Source organism: Petaurus breviceps, unplaced genomic scaffold (genome assembly GCF_028583685.1).
Source record: "Petaurus breviceps papuanus isolate PSGF00001 unplaced genomic scaffold, PetGlider_PUasm1.0 91023, whole genome shotgun sequence".
In the NCBI taxonomy this organism is placed as follows: domain Eukaryota; kingdom Metazoa; phylum Chordata; class Mammalia; order Diprotodontia; family Petauridae; genus Petaurus; species Petaurus breviceps.
Window position 1 is genome coordinate 5495288 of NW_027187398.1, and position 13526 is coordinate 5508813.

General features: G+C 37.4%; 1 pseudogene; it reads right to left on the bottom strand.

Moving 5' to 3' along the window:
• LOC138153746 (heat shock cognate 71 kDa protein pseudogene) overlaps positions 1 to 13526 on the bottom strand; it is a 572612-nt pseudogene that overhangs the window by 138077 nt on the left and 421009 nt on the right.

Consider the following 13526-nt stretch of genomic DNA (forward strand, 5'->3'; position numbering starts at 1 on the left):
CTCTCTCTCTCTCTCTCTCTCTCTCTCTCTCTCTCTCTCTCTCCCTCCCTCCCTACGGGTTTATCTCTGACTACCTAACAAATGCATTTTGCATTTTCTCACCTTTACAATACCTGCTCAACACCATTCCCTTCTGGTCCAGTGAAGCCCTACCTATCTCTTAAAGGTGTGGTTCAAAGTCCTTCCTCCATAAACAAAATTCCAGCCTATTTTGATAGCTCTTTGATCTAAACACCCAGTAACTGGTCCCAATAGTGCTGCTATGTGGGCAAAATATTCCCTGCTCCAAGACACTATTTGGAATTTTCCTTTTTCTGGGATTTATGTCCAATCTTCCCCAAAAGTTTAGAAAACTGTGAGAGCAGGAGTTGTCTTAGCCTTCTTCGTATCCTTTCAGAGCACCATGCCTTGAATGCAGTGACTAATTATTATTTGTTGATTGGCTGATCCATTCAAGCCCTCCTTTGCTCCTTACTCTCATACCTCTCTGGTGGGTAACTGTTTGGTTCTCACTCTGCTTACCCTCTCCTCCCTGAACCCTGTACTGAACCACCAAGAGATGGAATTGACAGCAAGCTTGCAATAATAAAGATGAGAGGTTTAAGACAAACCATTGTCTATTTCTTTTTTTCTTTAATCCTAAACCATTCTGTGTTTTAAAAAAATGAACTTTAAGAGCAAAAGAATTTTTTTCTTTTTAAAAGGATAAATAGGGATCTTTCAGAGTCTGTTTGGCTTTTTCATATTTGCTACAAGCTTCCTCTCTGTATGGTCTGTGGCATGGCGATGCTGTGGCCAGGGTTGGTTACCCAGAAATTCCACATCCCTTCCTTCTGTGCTCAATCAGGTCCTGGTGATGGCTGAAATACATGCCTTGGGGAGAGAGTACTTCCCTAGGGAACAGTGGAGTAGGGTGTGCTCAAGCATCAGAGGGCTAGGGATAGACGTGTACTCTTCCTTTGACAGTATGGCCACAGGAAACCATGTGTAAAAGTCAGATCTTCATTCCCAAAGCTGAAATAGAACTACAGGGCTAACTAAGAGATCTAAGTACATAGCATATTCCAGATGGAAGAGACCTTAGAGTATAGAACATTAGTACCTAGAAATCACAGCAACAAAGGGATCATCTAAAACTTTTTTTTTAAAGTTAAGGACCCACTTCTCAGAATAATGTTTTTAAATGCATAAAATAAAATATATAGGATTAGGAAGAAAACTAGTTATATTGACAGACCTCCTGAAATCTATCCATAGACCTCTGGGAGAAGGGGGTGGTCCATGGACCACAGATTAAAAATCCCTGGTATAGTCCCACCTTTTTAAAGTGAGACTGTCCAGGCTCAGAAGGGGACAATGATTTATCCAAGGCCCAATTAATTAGTGGCAGAACTCCGTGAGAATCCTGGTGTCATTCCAGTGTATCATCATCATCATCATCATCATCATCATCATCATCATCATCATCATTATCATCATCATCATCATCATTATCATCATCATCATCATCTTCTTCTTCTTCTTCTTCTTCTTCTTCTTCTTCTTCTTCTTCTTCTTCTTCTTCTTCTTCTTCTTCTTCTTCTTCTTCTTCTTCTTCTTCTTCTTCTTCCTCTTTTCTCAAGGTTAAGTGACTTGCCCAGGGTCACACAATTAGTAAGTGATTGAGGTCATCTCGACACTGGAGCCGGTGCTCTTACTCACTGAGCCACCTGGCTGCCCCTAAGCAATCGGGGTTTAGTAACTTGCTCAAGGTTACACGGCCAGGTGTTTCTGGGTGGGTGCTAAGTGTCTGAGCCCGGATTTGATCCCCAGGTCATCTCGACACTGGAGCCAGTGCTCTTACTCTCTGTGCTACCTGACCACCCCTATGACACTTTTTATATCCTTTCTTCTACTATATTTACTTCTACTCATCTTATTCTCATTAAAATATTATAAGAACCTTGAGGATAGTTAGGTAACAAGTGGTCAATCGGCATTTATTAAATTCTCTGAAGATACAAAGAAAGACAAAGAAAAAGATACAAAAAGATACAAAGAAAGCTCTACTCTCAAGGAGCTCACATTCTAATGGGAAGAAAATGGTATGCAAGTAACTATGTACATACTTTTTGCACACATATACATGCATATATAATATAATATTTAATATTACAAATTATTTTTCTGGTTCTGCTTACTTCACTCTGTATCGGTTCTCACAAATCTTTCCATGTCTCTTTGAAATCATTTATTCCTCATTTCTTACAGCACAATAGTGTTCTATCACAATCTTATACCACAGTTTGTTTAACCACTCCTCAATTGATGGAAACTTTAGTTTCCAGGGTTTTTTGCCATCCAAAAAAGATATTTTTGTATATGAAAGACCTTTTCCTCTTTCTTTGATCTCCTAGGTGTGACATAGTTAGGTATGTAAATAGATTTTGGAAAGGAATTTAGAGATCATCTGGTCAAACCCTCTCATTTTCCAGAGAATTGCAACAGAGATAATAACTAGTCACCATTTACATTTTTTTTTTTACATTTTATGGTTTGCTAACTAGTTAACAAAAGTTATTTCATTTCATCCTCACAATAATCCTATGAGGTAGCTAGAACAGGTACTGGGCAGTGGAAATAGCTCGGAACTTCGAGTCCTAGGAGCTGATTTCAAATCCTAGCTTCAGACCACTTACTAAAAGAAAACAATTCCAATAAGGAGGGAAAAGGGGATTTGTCTGAAGAGTCTAATATGCTTGCAAAGGGAACTCACTAATCAGGTTTAAATTAATACTCAAGATAAGTAAGAGGCTAGTAACAGAGAATCTAGCTGCCCTTTGTAAATTCAAGTAGATGAAGAAACAGCAAGTAATTGATGAATTACTCTGAGTAATATTTGAAAGATTATGGGAAATAGAAGAAATTCCATGATATTAGAGAAGGGCAAATTTGGTCCTTACATAACAAAAAAAAGGTATATGGGAAGAGAATATAATCTGCGAACTATAAGCCAGCAACTTGACTCCAATTGCTAGAAAATTCTTGAATGGATCATTAAAGAGATAGTTAGTTAACTTGTAAAAAGGGAAATAGTAATTACAAGGAACCAGCAAGATTTTGTTAAGAAAAGGCTATCCCATGCCCATCAATTTGGTGAATGGTCAAACAAGTTGTGGTATATGATTGTGATGGGATACTATAGTGCTATAAGAAATGATGAGCAGGATGGTTTCAGAAAAAAACCTTGGAAGACATTTAAACTGATGCAAAGTGAAGTGAGCAAAACCAGAACATTTTACACAGTAATAGCAATATTTTAAGGATGATCAATCATGAAAGACAACTACTCTGATCAAGAAGATCTAAGACAATACCAAAGGATCCATGATAAAAAAATGTTATCCATCTCTAGAGAGAGGACTGATGGACTTTGCATGCAGATTGAAGCATACTTTTTTTTTTACTTTATTTTTCTTGTTTTATTTTATTTTAGTCTTTTTTTTGGAGGGGGAAAGGCAGAGCAATAGGGGTTAAGTGACTTGCTCAAGGTCACATGGCTAGTGTGTTAAGTATCTGAGGTTGGATTTTGAACTCAGGTCCTCCTGATTCCAGGGCCGGTGCTCTATTCACTGCACCACCTAGTCACCCCTTCTTGTTTTATTTTTGACTTTATTACTTTTTTTGTAATATGGCTAATATGGAAATGTGTTTTATATAACTTTACATGTATAATCAATATCAAATTGCTCCCCTTTTCAAGGAGAGAGGAAAGGTAGGGGGGCTGGAGAGAATTTGAACCCAAAATTTAAAAAAAGAGTATTAAAATTTTTTTGGTGTAATTGGGAAATATTTAGCAAAGTAAATTACACACACACACACACACACACACACACACACACACACAGAACAGGTTATCCTAGACTAACTTCTTTCTTTGAGAAGGTTGCCCAACTGGTAGATCAGGAGAAGGATGTGCAAAGTTTTTGATAAAATATCTCATATTATGTTTCAGGAAAAGATGGAGACATAAGGACTAGTAGATGGTGCAATCAGATGGATTTTGAAATGACTGGCTGGCTGGACTCAAAGAGCAGTTGTTAAACAGTTCAATATTGACATGGCAGGAGATGCCCAGCGGAGTGCCCCACAGATCTTTGTTTGAATCTATTGCTATTTGATATTTTTATCAGCAGTAGTGCATAGCTGACATGCTCACCAAATTTGTCAATTGACACCAAGGTAGGAGGGAGAGCTGATGCATGGATGACAGAAAAGATCCAAAGTTTCCAAAAAATATCTTGAGAATTTTAGAGGAAGAGTTTCTTAATTTGAAGTCCATGAATTTAAACATTTTTGATAACCTTTTCCATGTAACTAGTTTTATTTCTTGTAATGCTATGTATTTTATTGTATACATTTAAGAACATTCTGAGAAATGGTTCATTAGACTCTATCATATTGCCAAAGAGGTCCATGATAACAAAAAAGTTAAGAACAACTGGTCTAGAGAGTTAGGATGAATCTAATAATAATACCAACAAGATGAAATTCAATAGGGATAAATTTAAATGTAAGGGGTATATGTGTATTTGTATTTGTGGGTGTGTATGTGTATTCTTGAGTCCTGGATTACATAAAATCTTATACTTGTATTAAAAGAATTGACTTTTGACAGTTTGGGAGAGGCATGATTGCATAGTCATTTGCCTGAAAAAAAATCTGGGGAGTTTTAGTTGACAAAAATCTTGGCATGAGTCAGCTAAGTGATCTGGCAGTCCTAAATGCTAATTTATTTTATTTCCCTGAATAGGGTGGTGATAATCTAAGTGGGCAGCTAGGTGGCACCATAGTGCATAGAGCATCAGTCCTGATATCAAGAACACTCATCTTCCTGAATTCAAATCTGGCCTCAGACACTTACTAGCTGTGTGATCCTGGATAAGTCACTTTACCCTGTTTGCCTCACTTTCCTCCTCTGTAAAATGAGCTGGAGGAGGAAATGGCAAACAACTCCAATATCTTTGCCAAGAAAACCCCAAATGGGGTCATGAAAAGTCATATATGACTGAATAAATAGTAAGTGTCTGAAGCTTAATTTGACTCCTGTTCCGGTGTATAGCTTTCAATCTCTACTGAGCACCAGCGATGTTAATCATAAATCACCAGTCGGTATGTGACACCACTTAAAATAACTCACATTTACATAATACTTCCTCTGAGTTTGTTTTGACCTGATTAAAGTATCTCACAAATACCTTTGTGAGTAAGATAGCCATGTGGGCAGGATGACAGTACAGTTAGGTTTACAACTCACCAAAGAGAGAGAATTGATTAATGGAACAGTATTAATATTCAACTGACTTAAAAAGCATTATTAATCTCCTCCTAAGTATCAGAATACAAAGATAGAAATGAGAGTTCTTGTCCTCAGGGAGCTTCCACTCAACCAGGGAGGAAGTATGTAGTAGAATGACAAAAACTTCATCCTTTGTGCTGTCCTACATATATATCTATATGTATAAACACGCACATATGTATGTGCATATGTAGACATACATGTGTGTGTGCAACTTAGATGAAGACATTGAAGGCAAGCTTGCCAGATGTGATGATTACACAAAGGTGAGGGGGGAGCCTTGTACTTATTCTTCTGGCTGGATAGAATCACTATACATAACAAGATAAACTGAAGGATACAAGTAAAGTCCTGCACACATAATCAATGTCACAAATAAAATATGGAGCAGACCAATCTCAATGAGAGTTCTCCTGAAAAGCATTTGCTAGTTTTCGTGTTCTGTAATATCAACAAATCCAATTCTCGGGCAAGTCCAGACATTCCTCAGTGATGTCATTGGTCCTCTCCGAAAACAAAGGATGAACAACAACAACAGTGTGAATCAAATAGTGCGACAGTGCCTGGCACCTATTAGATATTTAATTAATGCTTTGTGGGTTGAATAATTGGTATATAAGTTTGCAAAAAGCAAGCAAGCAAACAAAAAAAACCTCAGGCTGTGTAGTTAGAAGTATAACATCTCAAACAAAGGAGAGGCTCATTGAGTTGTACTCTGTCCTACTCAAGACACAGTTAGTAGTATTGTATGCAATTCTGGGAGTCACAATTTAAGGAATTAACAAACTAAGACATGACCAGAGCGGTACAAGTATTTGAAAGGCAGCTAGGTTGTACAGTGGATAGAGTGCTAGGCCTGGAGTCAGGAAGACTTGAGTTCAAATCCAGCCTTGGATGCTTCCTAGCTGTGTGACTCAGAGAAGTCACTTAGCTGCTGTTTACCTCAGTTTCTTCAACTGTGAAACAGGGATAATAATAGTATCTATCTCCCAGAGTTACTGCTAGGATCACAATGTGATATTTATAAAGTAATATTATATATATTGGATAAGAGAATATATATTTATATATTATGTATAATATATAAATATATATTAACTACCTATTCTCTTATCCAATAATATTATATTATACATAAAATATTTATTAGCTAGGTATCTGGCACATAATAGGCCCTTAATAAATGTTTCTTTCCTTCTGTATGTCAAAAGTGAAACTATTGATAGACCTGGAACAAATCTCTTCCCTTTTCCCAGCATATAGTCTTTCAAATATTTGAAGAGAGCTTTCATTAGCCCTGAAGTTCCCTCTTTTTCCAGGTAGTGAATCCCCTATTACTGGAAGTGTTCAAGTTGATATTGGATGTTGGAGATGCTCTAGAGGATAATTAGTATTATATGATCCTAGAGGTTACTTTCTACTTTGAGATTCGATGGAGTATTTTTGGAGATCTACTATGTATTTACTTTTGCCATAGTTTTTGGAGGGGATGATGGGGCATCAGGCATGATTCAAGGACCTTAAAGTCTACTTGGGGAGACATTTGAAATAAAAGAAAAAGAAAAGCAAGGCAAACCTAAAACCAACATTGATTTGTGTAGCATAAACACTTCACAAGTAGGCTTTCCTATTTCTGATTTTAAAGAAGAACTTTGATAATAGATGAATCTAGGTTTTAAGATTACAAGGGAACAGTGACTTACCATATGTCCATACCATTGCCATGTAGCATGATGGCCTTCACCATGCCCTGAACCACAATAGGTGATCTTTGTGTCATTATGTTTTCCATTCACTTATAAAACAAATAGCCTATAGCTCTTGAAAAAATCTAAATAAATATTTTTAAAATTAGAGTAAATCTAAGTATAATGAACACAAACACTTACTGTGTATATGGGAAGGGATCAAACATTTATTAAATGCCTGCTATGTTCCAGGCAGTGTCCTAAGCACTTTACAATATTATCTCATTTTTTCGAAGTATAAAGCAGGAGATAACATGCAAACAATGTATAAATAATATATTAAGGAAGAATTGGAGATAATTTCAGAGGGATGGTATAAACAAATACACCATTGATGTTTAAGACAACAGATCAGTTTCCTTAGTGAGACATTGTGCTAGGGGACTGGAAATATAAAGAAATGAAGAGAAATGCTTTCTTCATAACAACCCTAGGAGGGAGGTAGGCTCAGAAAGATTAAATAACTTGCTTAGATTCATGTAGTTAAAGAAATATCTTGGCTGGGATTCAAACCCAGGTTTTCTGATTTTTAATTTTGTGCTCTGCTCTCTTCACCACATCAATTCACAAGGCACTTTGAAGAAATATTGAAATCTATGTAAAGAACATTGTGGGGAAATGTTTGACATAATAGAGAAACACTGAATGCAGAAAATATAATATGAGGCAGACTAGATGTCGTAGGATGGGGGTTTATAACTTTTTGTGTATTATAGACCTCTTTGGCAGCTTGGTGAGGTGTATAGATTGCTTCTCAGAAAATCATTTACTATCTACTTTCATAATGGAAGGGAATGCTAAATTTCAGTTAGAGATGACTGAAAATAAAAATGTAATTTTTTTCCTATACAAGTTCATGAACACCATGAAATCTATAGGGGTTCATGGATACCAGCTTATGAGCCCCCTGTTGTAGGGAGACAAGATCCTGTGACAAGATATTAGGCACTTGAGATTCATTAGGAGAAACAGGGGAAAGTAGAGACTAAAGTGATGGGAGGAGCTAGGCACACATAAAAAGGTAAGAATACTTATATTATATATATAATGCTTGTCTTAAGAACAAGCTAAGTGGTACAAGGGATACCGTGTTAGATCTGGAGACAGTATGACCTAAGTTCAAATCACATCAGACTTAGCCATATAACCCTAGGCAAGTCACTTAGCTTCTATCTCCCTCACTTTCTTCATCTGTAAAATGGGAATGATAATAGCACCTACCTCTCAGAGCCATTGTGAGGATCAAATGAGATAATAACTTGTAAAGCATTTAGCAAAAGTTAAAACACTATATAAATGCTAGCTATTATAAAGTATGCATATTAGCTGAATCCAGGATTGTTGAAGGAGTAAAGGAATAATCATAGCTCACATTTCAATAGACATTTAGCATTTCTTTAGAAGATAATTTGTTCTTAGCTTTGAGAGTTTGGTAAGCAGTGTAAGAATTATTCTCATTGAACAGATGGAGAAACTGAAACTCAGAGAGTTAAAATGAGAGACAATATGGTGTAGTGAACTGAGTGCTGGACTTGGAGTCAGTAAGACCTGAGTTAGAAATCCTGCTTCACAATCTGGAACTATGCCCAAAAGACTATAAAAATGTGCATACCCTTTGACCCAGCAATACCACTTCTAGGGCCGTATCCCAAAGAGGTCATACAAGTGGGAAAAGGACCCACATGTATAAACATATTTATAGTAGCTCTTTTTGTGGCAGCAAAGAATAGGAAATTGAGGGGATGCCCATCAGTTGGGGAATGGCTAAACAAGTTGTGGTATGCGATTAGTATGGAATACTATTGTGCTATAAGAAATGATGAGTAGATGGACTTCAGAATAACTTGGAAAGACTTAAACGGACTGATGCTGAATGAGGGGAACAGAGCCAGAAGAAAGATCATTGTGCACAATTACAGACACATCATATCTATGATGACTAACTTTGATAGACTTGGCTCCTCTCAGAAATACAAAGTTCCAAGACAACTCCAAAAGACACATGTTAGAAAAAGCTATCTGAATCCAGAGGAAGAATTATAGAGCCTAAATATAGATTGAAATAGACTATCTGCTCTCTCTTTTATTTTCTTTTTCTTCTTTCTTGTGGCTCATTCCATTGGTTGTAGTTCTTCTTTACAACATGACTAGAGTGAAAATATGTGAAGCTATATGTAGAGCCTATATCTGATTGAATGCCATCTTGAGGGGGAGAGGGGAAGGGGGAGGAGGGAAAGGGGGAGCAAATTTGTAAATCAAAAACTTGTGGAACTGAATGTTGTAAACTAAAATTATATGAATTAGTTTATTTAAAAAAATAGAAATTGTGGAAAATAATTTCTCCAGAGTCAAGATGGCGGAGTAGAAACAGGACCTCTGCACGGCTCCGGCTCCCACCACCTCCAATTCATGTAAAAGGGGACTCTGAACAAACTTTGGTGCTACAGAACCCACAAAATGACACAGGGAAGCTAACCTCCCACTGAGGACAGCTTGGCAGGCTGGCAGGAATCAGCCAGCGCAGTGCTCTGGGAGCGGAGCCCAGTCCCACAGGAGCTGGAGGTTTTAGCCCCAGGGCAGGCCTGACCAACCACCAGCTGGCGGAACTTCAGATTACCAGTAGCTGTGGCTGTTTCCAGAATTATCAACACATAGATGCTAAGGACAAAGTGAGAGGTCAGTGCAGTGTGGACTTTGGGATCTGGTAGTTTGGGATTGCAGTTGGCCTTTATCCCCTGGAGGGAGAAGCCACTGAGGCGCCATGGCCTTGTAGCTGCTACCACTTGGCAGCTTCAGCTCCTGGCCTGCAGACTGTAGGGGAACTGAGCAACCAGTCTGAGGAGTAATTGCTTTTGCTTTAATCTGCTTGGATCTGGATTGCAGTCTACGGTGGAGGTCCTGGGGTATGTGACCAGTTCACCAGAGTGTGTGGAGGCTTCAGAGAGGGCACCTATCTAATACCTTAGGTAGCTGAGAAAACCCCAGCATTTGGTATGTCTGGTAGCAGAATCTACTGTGACAAAAAGCCCAAAAGTCAAGTAATTAAATGGCAACATGAGTAAACAAAGGAAGCAAAGCAAACAGAGGAATCCAACATTAGACTCCTATTTTGGGGACAAAAAGGATCAAAGCATGGACCAGGAGGAAGACAGTGAAGTCAGAATGCCTGCACCAAAATCTTCCAAGAAAAATACAAGCCAGTTACAGGCCATAGAGGACCTTAAGAAGCAGATAAGAGAAGTGGTAGAAAAATTGGGAGGAGAAATGAGAACAATGCAAGAAAATTATGAAATGAGAGTCAACAGCCTGACTGAGGAAAATACTACCTTAAAAAATAGACTAACTCAAATGGCAAAGGAGGCTCAAAAAGGCAATGAGAAGAATGCCTTAAAAAGCTGAATTTACCAGATGGAAAAAGAATCTCAAAAGCTCACTGAGGAGAATCATTCCTTCAGAATTAGATTGGAGCAAATGGAAGCTAGTGACTTTATGAGAAATCAAGATGCTGTTAAACAGATCCAAACAAATGAAAAAATAGAAGGCAATGTGAAATATCTCATGGGAAAAACCACTGACCTGGAAAATAGATCCAGAAGAGAGAATTTAAAAATTATTGGACTACCTGAGAGCCATGATCAAAGAAAGAACCTAGAAATCATCCTCCGAGAAATTCTCAAGGAAAATTGCCCTGATGTTTTAGAACGAGAGGGCAAAATAGAGGTTGAAAGAAGCCACCAATCACCTTCTGGAAAAGATCCCCAAAAGAAAACTCCTAGGAATATTATAGCCAGGTTCCAAAATTCCCAGATCAAGGAGAGAATATTACAAGCAGCCAAGAAGAAACAATTTGAATATTGTGGAAGCACAATCAGGATAACTCAGGATCTGGCAGCTTCTACACTGAGGGATTGAAGGGCTTGGAATATGATATTCTGGAGGTCTAAGGAGCTGGGATTAAAACCAAGAATCACCTACCCAGCAAGACTGAGTATCATGTTTTAGGGGAAAATATGGTCATTCAGTGGAATAGAGGACTTTCAAGCATTCTTGATGAAAAAAACCAGAGTTGAATAGAAAATTTGACATTCAGATACAAGAAGCAAGAGAAGCATGAGAAGGTAAATGGGGAAAAGAAATAATAAGGAACTTATCAAAGTTGAACTATTTGCATCTCTACATGGAAAAATTATAATTGTAACTTATGAAACTTTTCTCAGTATGAAAATAGTTGAAGAGAATAGAAGGGTACATGGGTTTATGAATACATATGTGAATGTGTGTATATGTGTTTAGAGGTATACATAGATAGAGGGCACAGGATCAATTTAATAGGAAGGGATGATACTTAAAAGGTGAAATTAAGAGGTGAGAGAGGAATATAATGAGAGGAGATAGGGAGAGACAGAATGGGGTAAACTATCTCATATAGAAGAGGCAAGGAAAAATGGTTACAATGGAGGGGAAGAATAGGAAGGCAAAAGGGAATGGGTCAACCTTATTCTCATTGAATTTGGCTCGGGAGGGAATGACATACACACTAAATAGGGTATCTCACCCTCCAGGAGAGTAGGGGGGAAGGGGATGAGAGGGGGGATGATGGAAGGGAGGGTAGGCTGGGGGGGAGGGAAGTTGGAAGCACCCACTTTTGAAAAGGGACAGGATCAAAGTAGAGAATAGAACAAGTGGGAGGTGGGATAGGAGGGAGGGAAATATAGTCAGTCTTTTACAATATATCTACTATGGTAATATTTTGCAATAGCTACACATGTACAACCTATACTGAATTGCTTATCTTCCCAGTAAGGGTGGGTGACAAGGGAGAAAGGGAATGAATCTGGAATTCAAAGTTTTAAAATCAAATGTTTAATATATATACTATTATTAATACTATTTTACATGTAATTGGGAAATAAGATACACAGTCACTGGGACATAGAGATCCACCATGCCCTACTGGAAAAGTCGAAGGAGGTATGGGAGAAGATATGGGAGGGAGCAGATTGGAGGAGGGGATATCCTGTGGGACTGCTATTTTGGGGCAATGGGTAGGGGAAAAACGGGGAGAAAATTTGTAACTCAAAATGTGGCAGAAAATGTAAATCAGAAGTTAATAAAGCATTTGAAAAATGAAAAAAAAATAGAAATTGTGCTTCAGAAAATTGCTATGCAAACCTTGCTAGTAACTTAGTTTCTTTCACCCCCAGTTTCATCTTCTGTAAAACTGGTATAATAATAGCACCTCCTAAACAGGTTTGTTATAAGGATTAAATGAGACGTGTGTTACAATATATATTGTATAATTATATATGTCATATATAATATATAAAATTCTTTCTCTTTGTAAAGGGTTTTGTAAACTTTAAAGTGCTATAGAGATTTTAGTGATTATTCTTACTAGTGCTCTGTCCATGGTCCAACAACTGGTGATGTGATGTGATAGTGGACAGAAGAACATGTTTGGAAATTAAGACCTGGCCCAGTTTGGCCTTAGCTATTTACTAGATGTGTGGGACCTTGACCAAATCACTTAACCTCTCAGTTTTCTGTGATATTGGTGTAACACTTTAAGCTTTACATAGTACTTTATACACATAAGATGATTTGACCCTCACAGTAAACCTGCATTGGGTTGGTACTTCAAGTAGTATCATATTAGCCATTTTATTAAATTAAGACACATGTAAGGTATGAGAGAAATGATTACTGCTCTCTTGTATTAATAACTAATTTTTGGATTAGGACCAAGGTTCTCTCCTTTTTCTACTTCCTTTTCCAGAAATCAAGCAATGTGGGAAATCTTTTTCAAGACTCACCTAGAAAAACAAATTCTCAGGCTAATGGTTATATCTCTACTCATTGTGTTTACTCAGGCAGGTCTGAGAAAATGTGGATTCTCCCTTTTGTCAGATGGAGGATATGGAAATTGATAAGTCTCTTTGACCACGACTTGAGTAATCTAAGTCACTACCCCAAGACCTTCATTGTAATATTACTTTTTTTCATTAATTGTTAAGCAATAACAGTTGAAAGCCACTCTCAGGAACATCTATCCTTGGAAAGGCATATAAACCGTGAACCCACCCCATGAGGGATTTTCAGCATTCAAGAAGGCCATTGATCTCTTTTTATTAATAAACATGTTAGTTTTATTAATAAAATGATTAAATTACCCAGAAACTATGTCTTTTGAACCTTTTAAATGTCACAGGTAAATTCTAGCTATAAAATCCCAATTCCCATCCTAATTCTGCTTTACATTCATTATTAAAAATAATAATATCTAACATTTATATAGTGCTTACCATATAGCCAGTCACTGCCTTAAAGTGCTTTCCAATTAGAATCTTATTTGATCCTCATAAAAATCCAGGAAAGTTAATGCTGTTATTATCCCTATTTTACAGATATGGAAACTGAGTCAAGCAGAGGTTAAGTGACTT